We start from the raw sequence: 12108 nt of genomic DNA, 5'->3' as shown, positions 1-12108 counted from the left end.
TTTCTGGGATTTTGTTGGGTATTGAGGACATTTTGTGGGATGTTTCTGGAATTTGGTGGGGCTTTTCAAGAATTGATTGGTATTTTGAAAAGATTTAGGGAATTTTGTGGTGTTTTTTCTTGAATTTTGTGGGAAACTGTGCTGATTTTATGGGGCGTTTCTGGAATTTGGTCGAGTTTTCAGAAGATTTAGGGATTTTTGTGAGATTTTTGTGGGATGTTCTGGGAATTGGTGGAGATTTTGTGGGACATTCCTGTGAATTGGTAGGGTTTTGAAATGATTTAGGGAGTTTTGTGGGACTTCTCTGGAATTTTGTGGGGTTTTTCTGGAATTGTGTGGGATTCTGAGGAGACTTGAAGAATTTTGAGGAATTTGTTTTAGATTTTGTGGGAATTTGTGGAGATTCTGTGGGATTTTACTGGAATTTGGTGGGCCTTTTCAAGGACTTTGTGTGGTTTTGAGGAGACTTGAAGAATTTTGAGGAATTTTTTTTTATATTTTGTGGAAACTTGTGGAGGTTTTGTGTGATTTTCGTGGGATTTTGTGGGATATTGAGGCGATTTAGGGATCTTGAGGGATTATTCATGTATTTTGTGGGATTTTGTGGAGATTTGGTGGGATATTTTTCTAGAATTTGGTCGTGTTTTGAGAATATTTAGGGGAATTTTGTGGGATTTTTCCTGGAATTTTGTTGGATACTGGGGAGTTTTTGTGGAATTTTTGTGGAACTTTGAGGGACTCTTCTGGAATTTTGTGAGATTTTGTAGAGAACTGACGAACTATCAGGGATTTTTCATGTATTCTGTGGGAATTTGTGAAGATTTGGTGGGATTTCTCTGGAATTTGGTAGAGTTTTGAGAAGATTTAGGGAATTCTGTAAGATTTTTCCTGGAATTTTGTTGGATACTGGGGAGATTTTGTGGGATGTTTCTGGAACTTCGAGGGACTTCTCTGGAATTTGGTGAGATTCTGTAGAGAACTGAAGAATTATCAGGGATTTTTCATGTATTCTGTGGGAATTTGTGGAGATTTGGTGGGATTTTTCTGGAATTTGGTAGAGTTTTGAGAAGATTTAGGGAATTCTGTAAGATTTTTCTGGAATTTGGTGGGCCTTTTCAAGGACTTTGTGTGTTTTTGAGGAGACTTGAAGAATTTTGAGGAATTTTTCTTAGATTTTGTGGAAACTTGTGGAGGTTTTGTGTGATTTTTGTGGGATTTTGTGAGTTATTGAGGTGATTTAGGGATCTTGAGGGATTTTTCATGTATTCTGTGGGAATTTGTGGAGATTTGGTGGGATTTTTGTGGATTTTGGCCGTGTTTTGGGAAGATTTAGGGAATTTTGTGGGATTTTTCCTGGAATTTTATTGGATAGTGGGGAGATTTTGTGGGATATTTCTGGAACTTCGAGGGACTTTTCTGGTATTTGGTGAGATTCTGTAGAGAACTGACGAATTATCAGGGATTTTTCATGTATTCTGTGGGAATTTGTGGAGATTTGGTGGGATTTTTCTGGAATTTGGTAGAGTTTTGAGAAGATTTAGGGAATTCTGTAAGATTTTACTGGAATTTGGTGGGCCTTTTCAAGGACTTTGTGTGGTTTTGAGGAGACTTGAAGAATTTTGAGGAATTTTTCTTAGATTTTGTGGAAACTTGTGGAGGTTTTGTGTGATTTTTGTGGGATTTTGTGAGATATTGAGGTGATTTAGGGATCTTGAGGGATTTTTCATGTATTCTGTGGGAATTTGTGGAGATTTGGTGGGATTTTTGTGGATTTTGGCCGTGTTTTGGGAAGATTTAGGGAATTTTGTGGGATTTTTCCTGGAATTTTATTGGATAGTGGGGAGATTTTGTGGGATATTTCTGGAACTTCGAGGGACTTTTCTGGTATTTGGTGAGATTCTGTAGAGAACTGACGAATTATCAGGGATTTTTCATGTATTCTGTGGGAATTTGTGGAGATTTGGTGGGATTTTTCTGGAATTTGGTAGAGTTTTGAGAAGATTTAGGGAATTCTGTAAGATTTTACTGGAATTTGGTGGGCCTTTTCAAGGACTTTGTGTGGTTTTGAGGAGACTTGAAGAATTTTGAGGAATTTTTCTTAGATTTTGTGGAAACTTGTGGAGGTTTTGTGGGATTTTTGCGAATTTTGTGGGATATTGAGGCGATTTAGGGATCTTGAGGGATTTTTCATGTATTTTGTAGGAATTTGTGGAGATTTGGTGGGATATTTTTCTAGAATTTGGTCGTGTTTTGGGAAGATTTAGGGAATTTTGTGGGATTTTTCCTGGAATTTTATTGGATACTGGGGAGATTTTGTGGGACATTTCTGGAACTTTGAGGGACTTTTCTGGAATTTGGTGAGATTCTGTAGAGAACTGACGAATTATCAGGGATTTTTCATGTATTCTGTGGGAATTTGTGGAGATTCGGTGGGATATTTTTCTAGAATTTGGTCATGTTTTGAGAAGATTTAGGGAATTTTGTGTGATTTTTCTGGGATTTTGTTGGGTATTGAGGACATTTTGTGGGATGTTTCTGGAATTTGGTGGGGCTTTTCAAGAATTGATTGGTATTTTGAAAAGATTTAGGGAATTTTGTGGTGTTTTTTCTTGAATTTTGTGGGAAACTGTGCTGATTTTATGGGGCGTTTCTGGAATTTGGTCGAGTTTTCAGAAGATTTAGGGATTTTTGTGAGATTTTTGTGGGATGTTCTGGGAATTGGTGGAGATTTTGTGGGACATTCCTGTGAATTGGTAGGGTTTTGAAATGATTTAGGGAGTTTTGTGGGACTTCTCTGGAATTTTGTGGGGTTTTTCTGGAATTGTGTGGGATTCTGAGGAGACTTGAAGAATTTTGAGGAATTTGTTTTAGATTTTGTGGGAATTTGTGGAGATTCTGTGGGATTTTACTGGAATTTGGTGGGCCTTTTCAAGGACTTTGTGTGGTTTTGAGGAGACTTGAAGAATTTTGAGGATTTTTTTTTTATATTTTGTGGAAACTTGTGGAGGTTTTGTGTGATTTTCGTGGGATTTTGTGGGATATTGAGGCGATTTAGGGATCTTGAGGGATTATTCATGTATTTTGTGGGATTTTGTGGAGATTTGGTGGGATATTTTTCTAGAATTTGGTCGTGTTTTGAGAATATTTAGGGGAATTTTGTGGGATTTTTCCTGGAATTTTGTTGGATACTGGGGAGTTTTTGTGGAATTTTTGTGGAACTTTGAGGGACTCTTCTGGAATTTTGTGAGATTTTGTAGAGAACTGACGAACTATCAGGGATTTTTCATGTATTCTGTGGGAATTTGTGAAGATTTGGTGGGATATTTTTCTAGAATTTTGTCGTGTTTTGAGAAGATTTAGGGAATTCTGTAAGATTTTTCCTGGAATTTTGTTGGATACTGGGGAGATTTTGTGGGATGTTTCTGGAACTTCGAGGGACTTCTCTGGAATTTGGTGAGATTCTGTAGAGAACTGAAGAATTATCAGGGATTTTTCATGTATTCTGTGGGAATTTGTGGAGATTTGGTGGGATTTTTCTGGAATTTGGTAGAGTTTTGAGAAGATTTAGGGAATTCTGTAAGATTTTTCTGGAATTTGGTGGGCCTTTTCAAGGACTTTGTGTGTTTTTGAGGAGACTTGAAGAATTTTGAGGAATTTTTCTTATATTTTGTGGAAACTTGTGGAGGTTTTGTGTGATTTTTGTGGGATTTTGTGAGATATTGAGGCGATTTAGGGATCTTGAGGGATTTTTCATGTATTCTGTGGGAATTTGTGGAGATTTGGTGGGATTTTTGTGGATTTTGGCCGTGTTTAGAGAAGATTTAGGGAATTTTGTGGGATGTTTCTGGGATTTTGTTGGGTATTGAGGACATTTTGTGGGATGTTTCTCGAATTTGGTGGGGCTTTTCAAGAATTTTGTGGTATTTTGAAAAGATTTAGGGAATTTTGTGGTGTTTTTTCTTGAATTTTGTGGGAAACTGTGCTGATTTAATGGGGTGTTTCTGGAATTCGGTCGAGTTTTCAGAAGATTTAGGGATTTTTGTGAGATTTTTGTGGGATGTTCTGGGAATTGGTGGAGATTTTGTGGGACATTCCTGTGAATTGGTAGGGTTTTGAAATGATTTAGGGAGTTTTGTGGGACTTCTCTGGAATTTTTTGGGTTTTTTCTGGAATTGTGGGGGATTCTGAGGAGACTTGAAGAATTTTGAGGAATTTGTTTTAGATTTTGTGGGAATTTGTGTAGATTCTGTGGGATTTTACTGGAATTTGGTGGGCCTTCTCAAGGACTTTGTGTGGTTTTGAGGAGACTTGAAGAATTTTGAGGATGTTTTTTTATATTTTGTGGGAACTTGTGGAGGTTTTGTGTGATTTTTGTGGGAGTTTGTGGGATATTGAGGCGATTTTGGGATCTTGAGGGATTTTTCATGTATTTTGTGGGATTTTGTAAAGATTTGGTGGGATATTTTTCTAGAATTTGGTCGTGTTTTGAGAAGATTTAGGGAATTTGGTGGGATTTTTCCTGGAATTTTGTTGGATACTGGGGAGATTTTGTGGGATGTTTCTGGAACTTCGAGGGACTTCTCTGGAATTTGGTGAGATTCTGTAGAGAACTGAAGAATTATCAGGGATTTTTCATGTATTCTGTGGGAATTTGTGGAGATTTGGTGGGATTTTTCTGGAATTTGGTAGAGTTTTGAGAAGATTTAGGGAATTCTGTAAGAGTTTTCTGGAATTTGGTGGGCCTTTTCAAGGACTTTGTGTGGTTTTGAGGAGACTTGAAGAATTTTGAGGAATTTTTCTTAGATTTTGTGGAAACTTGTGGAGGTTTTGTGGGATTTTTGTGGGATTTTGTGAGATATTGAGGCGATTTAGGGATCTTGAGGGATTTTTCATGTATTTTGTGGGATTTTGTGGAGATTTGGTGGGATATTTTTCTAGAATTTGGTCGTGTTTTGAGAATATTTAGGGGAATTTTGTGGGATTTTTCCTGGAATTTTGTTGGATACTGGGGAGTTTTTGTGGAATTTTTGTGGAACTTTGAGGGACTCTTCTGGAATTTTGTGAGATTTTGTAGAGAACTGACGAACTATCAGGGATTTTTCATGTATTCTGTGGGAATTTGTGAAGATTTGGTGGGATTTCTCTGGAATTTGGTAGAGTTTTGAGAAGATTTAGGGAATTTTGTGGGATTTTTCCTGGAATTTTGTTGGATACTGGGGAGATTTTGTGGGATGTTTCTGGAACTTCGAGGGACTTCTCTGGAATTTGGTGAGATTCTGTAGAGAACTGAAGAATTATCAGGGATTTTTCATGTATTCTGTGGGAATTTGTGGAGATTTGGTGGGATTTTTCTGGAATTTGGTAGAGTTTTGAGAAGATTTAGGGAATTCTGTAAGATTTTACTGGAATTTGGTGGGCCTTTTCAAGGACTTTGTGTGTTTTTGAGGAGACTTGAAGAATTTTGAGGAATTTTTCTTATATTTTGTGGAAACTTGTGGAGGTTTTGTGTGATTTTTGTGGGATTTTGTGAGATATTGAGGCGATTTAGGGATCTTGAGGGATTTTTCATGTATTCTGTGGGAATTTGTGGAGATTTGGTGGGATTTTTGTGGATTTTGGCCGTGTTTAGAGAAGATTTAGGGAATTTTGTGGGATGTTTCTGGGATTTTGTTGGGTATTGAGGACATTTTGTGGGATGTTTCTCGAATTTGGTGGGGCTTTTCAAGAATTGATTGGTATTTTGAAAAGATTTAGGGAATTTTGTGGTGTTTTTTCTTGAATTTTGTGGGAAACTGTGCTGATTTAATGGGGTGTTTCTGGAATTCGGTCGAGTTTTCAGAAGATTTAGGGATTTTTGTGAGATTTTTGTGGGATGTTCTGGGAATTGGTGGACATTTTGTGGGACATTCCTGTGAATTGGTAGGGTTTTGAAATGATTTAGGGAGTTTTGTGGGACTTCTCTGGAATTTTTTGGGTTTTTTCTGGAATTGTGGGGGATTCTGAGGAGACTTGAAGAATTTTGAGGAATTTGTTTTAGATTTTGTGGGAATTTGTGTAGATTCTGTGGGATTTTACTGGAATTTGGTGGGCCTTCTCAAGGACTTTGTGTGGTTTTGAGGAGACTTGAAGAATTTTGAGGATGTTTTTTTATATTTTGTGGGAACTTGTGGAGGTTTTGTGTGATTTTTGTGGGAGTTTGTGGGATATTGAGGCGATTTTGGGATCTTGAGGGATTTTTCATGTATTTTGTGGGATTTTGTAAAGATTTGGTGGGATATTTTTCTAGAATTTTGTCGTGTTTTGAGAAGATTTAGGGAATTTGGTGGGATTTTTCCTGGAATTTTGTTGGATACTGGGGAGATTTTGTGGGATGTTTCTGGAACTTCGAGGGACTTCTCTGGAATTTGGTGAGATTCTGTAGAGAACTGAAGAATTATCAGGGATTTTTCATGTATTCTGTGGGAATTTGTGGAGATTTGGTGGGATTTTTCTGGAATTTGGTAGAGTTTTGAGAAGATTTAGGGAATTCTGTAAGAGTTTTCTGGAATTTGGTGGGCCTTTTCAAGGACTTTGTGTGGTTTTGAGAAGACTTGAAGAATTTTGAGGAATTTTTCTTAGATTTTGTGGAAACTTGTGGAGGTTTTGTGTGATTTTTGTGGGATTTTGTGAGATATTGAGGCGATTTAGGGATCTTGAGGGATTTTTCATGTATTTTGTGGGATTTTGTGGAGATTTGGTGGGATATTTTTTTAGAATTTGGTCGTGTTTTGAGAATATTTAGGGGAATTTTGTGGGATTTTTCCTGGAATTTTGTTGGATACTGGGGAGTTTTTGTGGAATTTTTGTGGAACTTTGAGGGACTCTTCTGGAATTTTGTGAGATTTTGTAGAGAACTGACGAACTATCAGGGATTTTTCATGTATTCTGTGGGAATTTGTGAAGATTTGGTGGGATTTCTCTGGAATTTGGTAGAGTTTTGAGAAGATTTAGGGAATTTTGTGGGATTTTTCCTGGAATTTTGTTGGATACTGGGGAGATTTTGTGGGATGTTTCTGGAACTTCGAGGGACTTCTCTGGAATTTGGTGAGATTCTGTAGAGAACTGAAGAATTATCAGGGCTTTTTCATGTATTCTGTGGGAATTTGTGGAGATTTGGTGGGATTTTTCTGGAATTTGGTAGAGTTTTGAGAAGATTTAGGGAATTCTGTAAGATTTTACTGGAATTTGGTGGGCCTTTTCAAGGACTTTGTGTGTTTTTGAGGAGACTTGAAGAATTTTGAGGAATTTTTCTTAGATTTTGTGGAAACTTGTGGAGGTTTTGTGTGATTTTTGTGGGATTTTGTGAGATATTGAGGTGATTTAGGGATCTTGAGGGATTTTTCATGTATTTTGTGGGAATTTGTGGAGATTTGGTGGGATTTTTCTGGAATTTGGTAGAGTTTTGAGAAGATTTAGGGAATTTTGTGGGATGTTTCTGGGATTTTGTTGGGTATTGAGGACATTTTGTGGGATGTTTCTGGAATTTGGTGGGGCTTTTCAAGAATTTTGTGGTATTTTGAAAAGATTTAGGGAATTTTGTGGTGTTTTTTCTTGAATTTTGTGGGAAACTGTGCTGATTTTATGGGGTGTTTCTGGAATTCGGTCGAGTTTTCAGAAGATTTAGGGATTTTTGTGAGATTTTTGTGGGATGTTCTGGGAATTGGTGGAGATTTTGTGGGACATTCCTGTGAATTGGTAGGGTTTTGAAATGATTTAGGGAGTTTTGTGGGACTTCTCTGGAATTTTGTGGGGTTTTTCTGGAATTGTGTGGGATTCTGAGGAGACTTGAAAAATTTTGAGGAATTTGTTTTAGATTTTGGGGAATTTGTGTAGATTCTGTGGGATTTTTCTGGAATTTGGTGGGCCTTCTCAAGGACTTTGTGTGGTTTTGAGGAGACTTGAAGAATTTTGAGGATTTTTTTTTATATTTTGTGGAAACTTGTGGAGGTTTTGTGTGATTTTTGTGGGATTTTGTGGGATATTGAGGCGATTTAAGGATCTTGAGGGATTTTTCATGTATTTTGTGGGAATTTGTGGAGATTTGGTGGGATATTTTTCTAGAATTTGGTCGTGTTTTGGGGCGATTTAGGGAATTTTGTGAGATTTTTCCTGGAATTTTGTTGGATACTGGGGAGTTTTTGTGGAATTTTTGTGGAACTTTGAGGGACTCTTCTGGAATTTTGTGAGATTTTGTAGAGAACTGACGAACTATCAGGGATTTTTCATGTATTCTGTGGGAATTTGTGAAGATTTGGTGGGATTTCTCTGGAATTTGGTAGAGTTTTGAGAAGATTTAGGGAATTTTGTGGGATTTTTCCTGGAATTTTGTTGGATACTGGGGAGATTTTGTGGGATGTTTCTGGAACTTCGAGGGACTTCTCTGGAATTTGGTGAGATTCTGTAGAGAACTGAAGAATTATCAGGGATTTTTCATGTATTCTGTGGGAATTTGTGGAGATTTGGTGGGATTTTTCTGGAATTTGGTAGAGTTTTGAGAAGATTTAGGGAATTCTGTAAGATTTTTCTGGAATTTGGTGGGCCTTTTCAAGGACTTTGTGTGTTTTTGAGGAGACTTGAAGAATTTTGAGGAATTTTTCTTAGATTTTGTGGAAACTTGTGGAGGTTTTGTGTGATTTTTGTGGGATTTTGTGAGATATTGAGGTGATTTAGGGATCTTGAGGGATTTTTCATGTATTCTGTGGGAATTTGTGGAGATTTGGTGGGATTTTTGTGGATTTTGGCCGTGTTTAGAGAAGATTTAGGGAATTTTGTGGGATTTTTCCTGGAATTTTATTGGATACTGGGGAGATTTTGTGGGATGTTTCTGGAACTTCGAGGGACTTTTCTGGTATTTGGTGAGATTCTGTAGAGAACTGACGAATTATCAGGGATTTTTCATGTATTCTGTGGGAATTTGTGGAGATTTGGTGGGATTTTTCTGGAATTTGGTAGAGTTTTGAGAAGATTTAGGGAATTCTGTAAGATTTTACTGGAATTTGGTGGGCCTTTTCAAGGACTTTGTGTGGTTTTGAGGAGACTTGAAGAATTTTGAGGAATTTTTCTTAGATTTTGTGGAAACTTGTGGAGGTTTTGTGGGATTTTTGCGAATTTTGTGGGATATTGAGGCGATTTAGGGATCTTGAGGGATTTTTCATGTATTTTGTAGGAATTTGTGGAGATTTGGTGGGATATTTTTCTAGAATTTGGTCGTGTTTTGGGAAGATTTAGGGAATTTTGTGGGATTTTTCCTGGAATTTTATTGGATACTGGGGAGATTTTGTGGGACATTTCTGGAACTTTGAGGGACTTTTCTGGAATTTGGTGAGATTCTGTAGAGAACTGACGAATTATCAGGGATTTTTCATGTATTCTGTGGGAATTTGTGGAGATTCGGTGGGATATTTTTCTAGAATTTGGTCATGTTTTGAGAAGATTTAGGGAATTTTGTGTGATTTTTCTGGGATTTTGTTGGGTATTGAGGACATTTTGTGGGATGTTTCTGGAATTTGGTGGGGCTTTTCAAGAATTGATTGGTATTTTGAAAAGATTTAGGGAATTTTGTGGTGTTTTTTCTTGAATTTTGTGGGAAACTGTGCTGATTTTATGGGGCGTTTCTGGAATTTGGTCGAGTTTTCAGAAGATTTAGGGATTTTTGTGAGATTTTTGTGGGATGTTCTGGGAATTGGTGGAGATTTTGTGGGACATTCCTGTGAATTGGTAGGGTTTTGAAATGATTTAGGGAGTTTTGTGGGACTTCTCTGGAATTTTGTGGGGTTTTTCTGGAATTGTGTGGGATTCTGAGGAGACTTGAAGAATTTTGAGGAATTTGTTTTAGATTTTGTGGGAATTTGTGGAGATTCTGTGGGATTTTACTGGAATTTGGTGGGCCTTTTCAAGGACTTTGTGTGGTTTTGAGGAGACTTGAAGAATTTTGAGGAATTTTTCTTATATTTTGTGGAAACTTGTGGAGGTTTTGTGTGATTTTTGTGGGATTTTGTGAGATATTGAGGCGATTTAGGGATCTTGAGGGATTTTTCATGTATTCTGTGGGAATTTGTGGAGATTTGGTGGGATTTTTGTGGATTTTGGCCGTGTTTAGAGAAGATTTAGGGAATTTTGTGGGATGTTTCTGGGATTTTGTTGGGTATTGAGGACATTTTGTGGGATGTTTCTCGAATTTGGTGGGGCTTTTCAAGAATTTTGTGGTATTTTGAAAAGATTTAGGGAATTTTGTGGTGTTTTTTCTTGAATTTTGTGGGAAACTGTGCTGATTTAATGGGGTGTTTCTGGAATTCGGTCGAGTTTTCAGAAGATTTAGGGATTTTTGTGAGATTTTTGTGGGATGTTCTGGGAATTGGTGGAGATTTTGTGGAACATTCCTGTGAATTGGTAGGGTTTTGAAATGATTTAGGGAGTTTTGTGGGACTTCTCTGGAATTTTGTGGGGTTTTTCTGGAATTGTGTGGGATTCTGAGGAGACTTGAAAAATTTTGAGGAATTTGTTTTAGATTTTGTGGGAATTTGTGTAGATTCTGTGGGATTTTACTGGAATTTGGTGGGCCTTTTCAAGGACTTTGTGTGGTTTTGAGGAGACTTGAAGAATTTTGAGGATTTTTTTTTATATTTTGTGGAAACTTGTGGAGGTTTTGTGTGATTTTTGTGGGATTTTGTGGGATATTGAGGCGATTTAGGGATCTTGAGGGATTTTTCATGTATTTTGTGGGAATTTGTGGAGATTTGGTGGGATATTTTTCTAGAATTTGGTCGTGTTTTGGGGCGATTTAGGGAATTTTGTGGGATTTTTCCTGGAATTTTATTGGATACTGGGGAGATTTTCTGGAATGTTTGTGGAACTTTGAGGGACTCCTCTGGAATTTGGTGAGATTCTGTAGAGAACTGACTAATTATCAAGGATTTTTCATGTATTCTGTGGGAATTTGTGGAGATTCGGTGGGATATTTTTCTAGAATTTGGTCATGTTTTAAGAAGATTTAGGGAATTTTGTGGGATTTTTCCTGGAATTTTATTGGATACTGGGGAGATTTTGTGGGACATTTCTGGAACTTCGAGGGACTTTTCTGGAATTTGGTGAGATTCTGTAGAGAACTGACGAATTATCAGGGATTTTTCATGTATTCTGTGGGAATTTGTGGAGATTCGGTGGGATATTTTTCTAGAATTTGGTCATGTTTTGAGAAGATTTAGGGAATTTTGTGTGATTTTTCTGGGATTTTGTTGGGTATTGAGGACATTTTGTGGGATGTTTCTGGAATTTGGTGGGGCTTTTCAAGAATTTTGTGGTATTTTGAAAAGATTTAGGGAATTTTGTGGTGTTTTTTCTTGAATTTTGTGGGAAACTGTGCTGATTTTATGGGGCGTTTCTGGAATTTGGTCGAGTTTTCAGAAGATTTAGGGATTTTTGTGAGATTTTTGTGGGATGTTCTGGGAATTGGTGGAGATTTTGTGGGACATTCCTGTGAATTGGTAGGGTTTTGAAATGATTTAGGGAGTTTTGTGGGACTTCTCTGGAATTTTGTGGGGTTTTTCTGGAATTGTGTGGGATTCTGAGGAGACTTGAAGAATTTTGAGGAATTTGTTTTAGATTTTGTGGGAATTGTTGGAGATTCCGTGGGATTTTACTGGAATTTGGTGGGCCTTTTCAAGGACTTTGTGTGGTTTTGAGGAGACTTGAAGAATTTTGAGGATTTTTTTTATATTTTGTGGAAACTTGTGGAGGTTTTGTGTGATTTTCGTGGGATTTTGTGGGATATTGAGGCGATTTAGGGATCTGGAGGGATTTTTCATGTATTTTGTGGGATTTTGTGGAGATTTGGTGGGATATTTTTCTAGAATTTGGTCGTGTTTTGAGAAGATTTAGGGGAATTTTGTGGGATTTTTCCTGGAATTTTGTTGGATACTGGAGAGTTTTTGTGGGATGCTTGTGGAACTTGGAGGGACTTTTCTGGAATTTGGTGAGATTTTGTAGAGAACTGACGAACTATCAGGGATATTTCATGTATTCTGTGGGAATTTGTGGAGATTTGGTGGGATTTTTCTGGAATTTGGTAGA

Source organism: Cyanistes caeruleus, unplaced genomic scaffold (genome assembly GCF_971803275.1).
Source record: "Cyanistes caeruleus unplaced genomic scaffold, bCyaCae1.hap1.1 HAP1_SCAFFOLD_93, whole genome shotgun sequence".
NCBI classification, from domain to species: domain Eukaryota; kingdom Metazoa; phylum Chordata; class Aves; order Passeriformes; family Paridae; genus Cyanistes; species Cyanistes caeruleus.
This window is presented reverse-complemented; position numbering follows the sequence as displayed.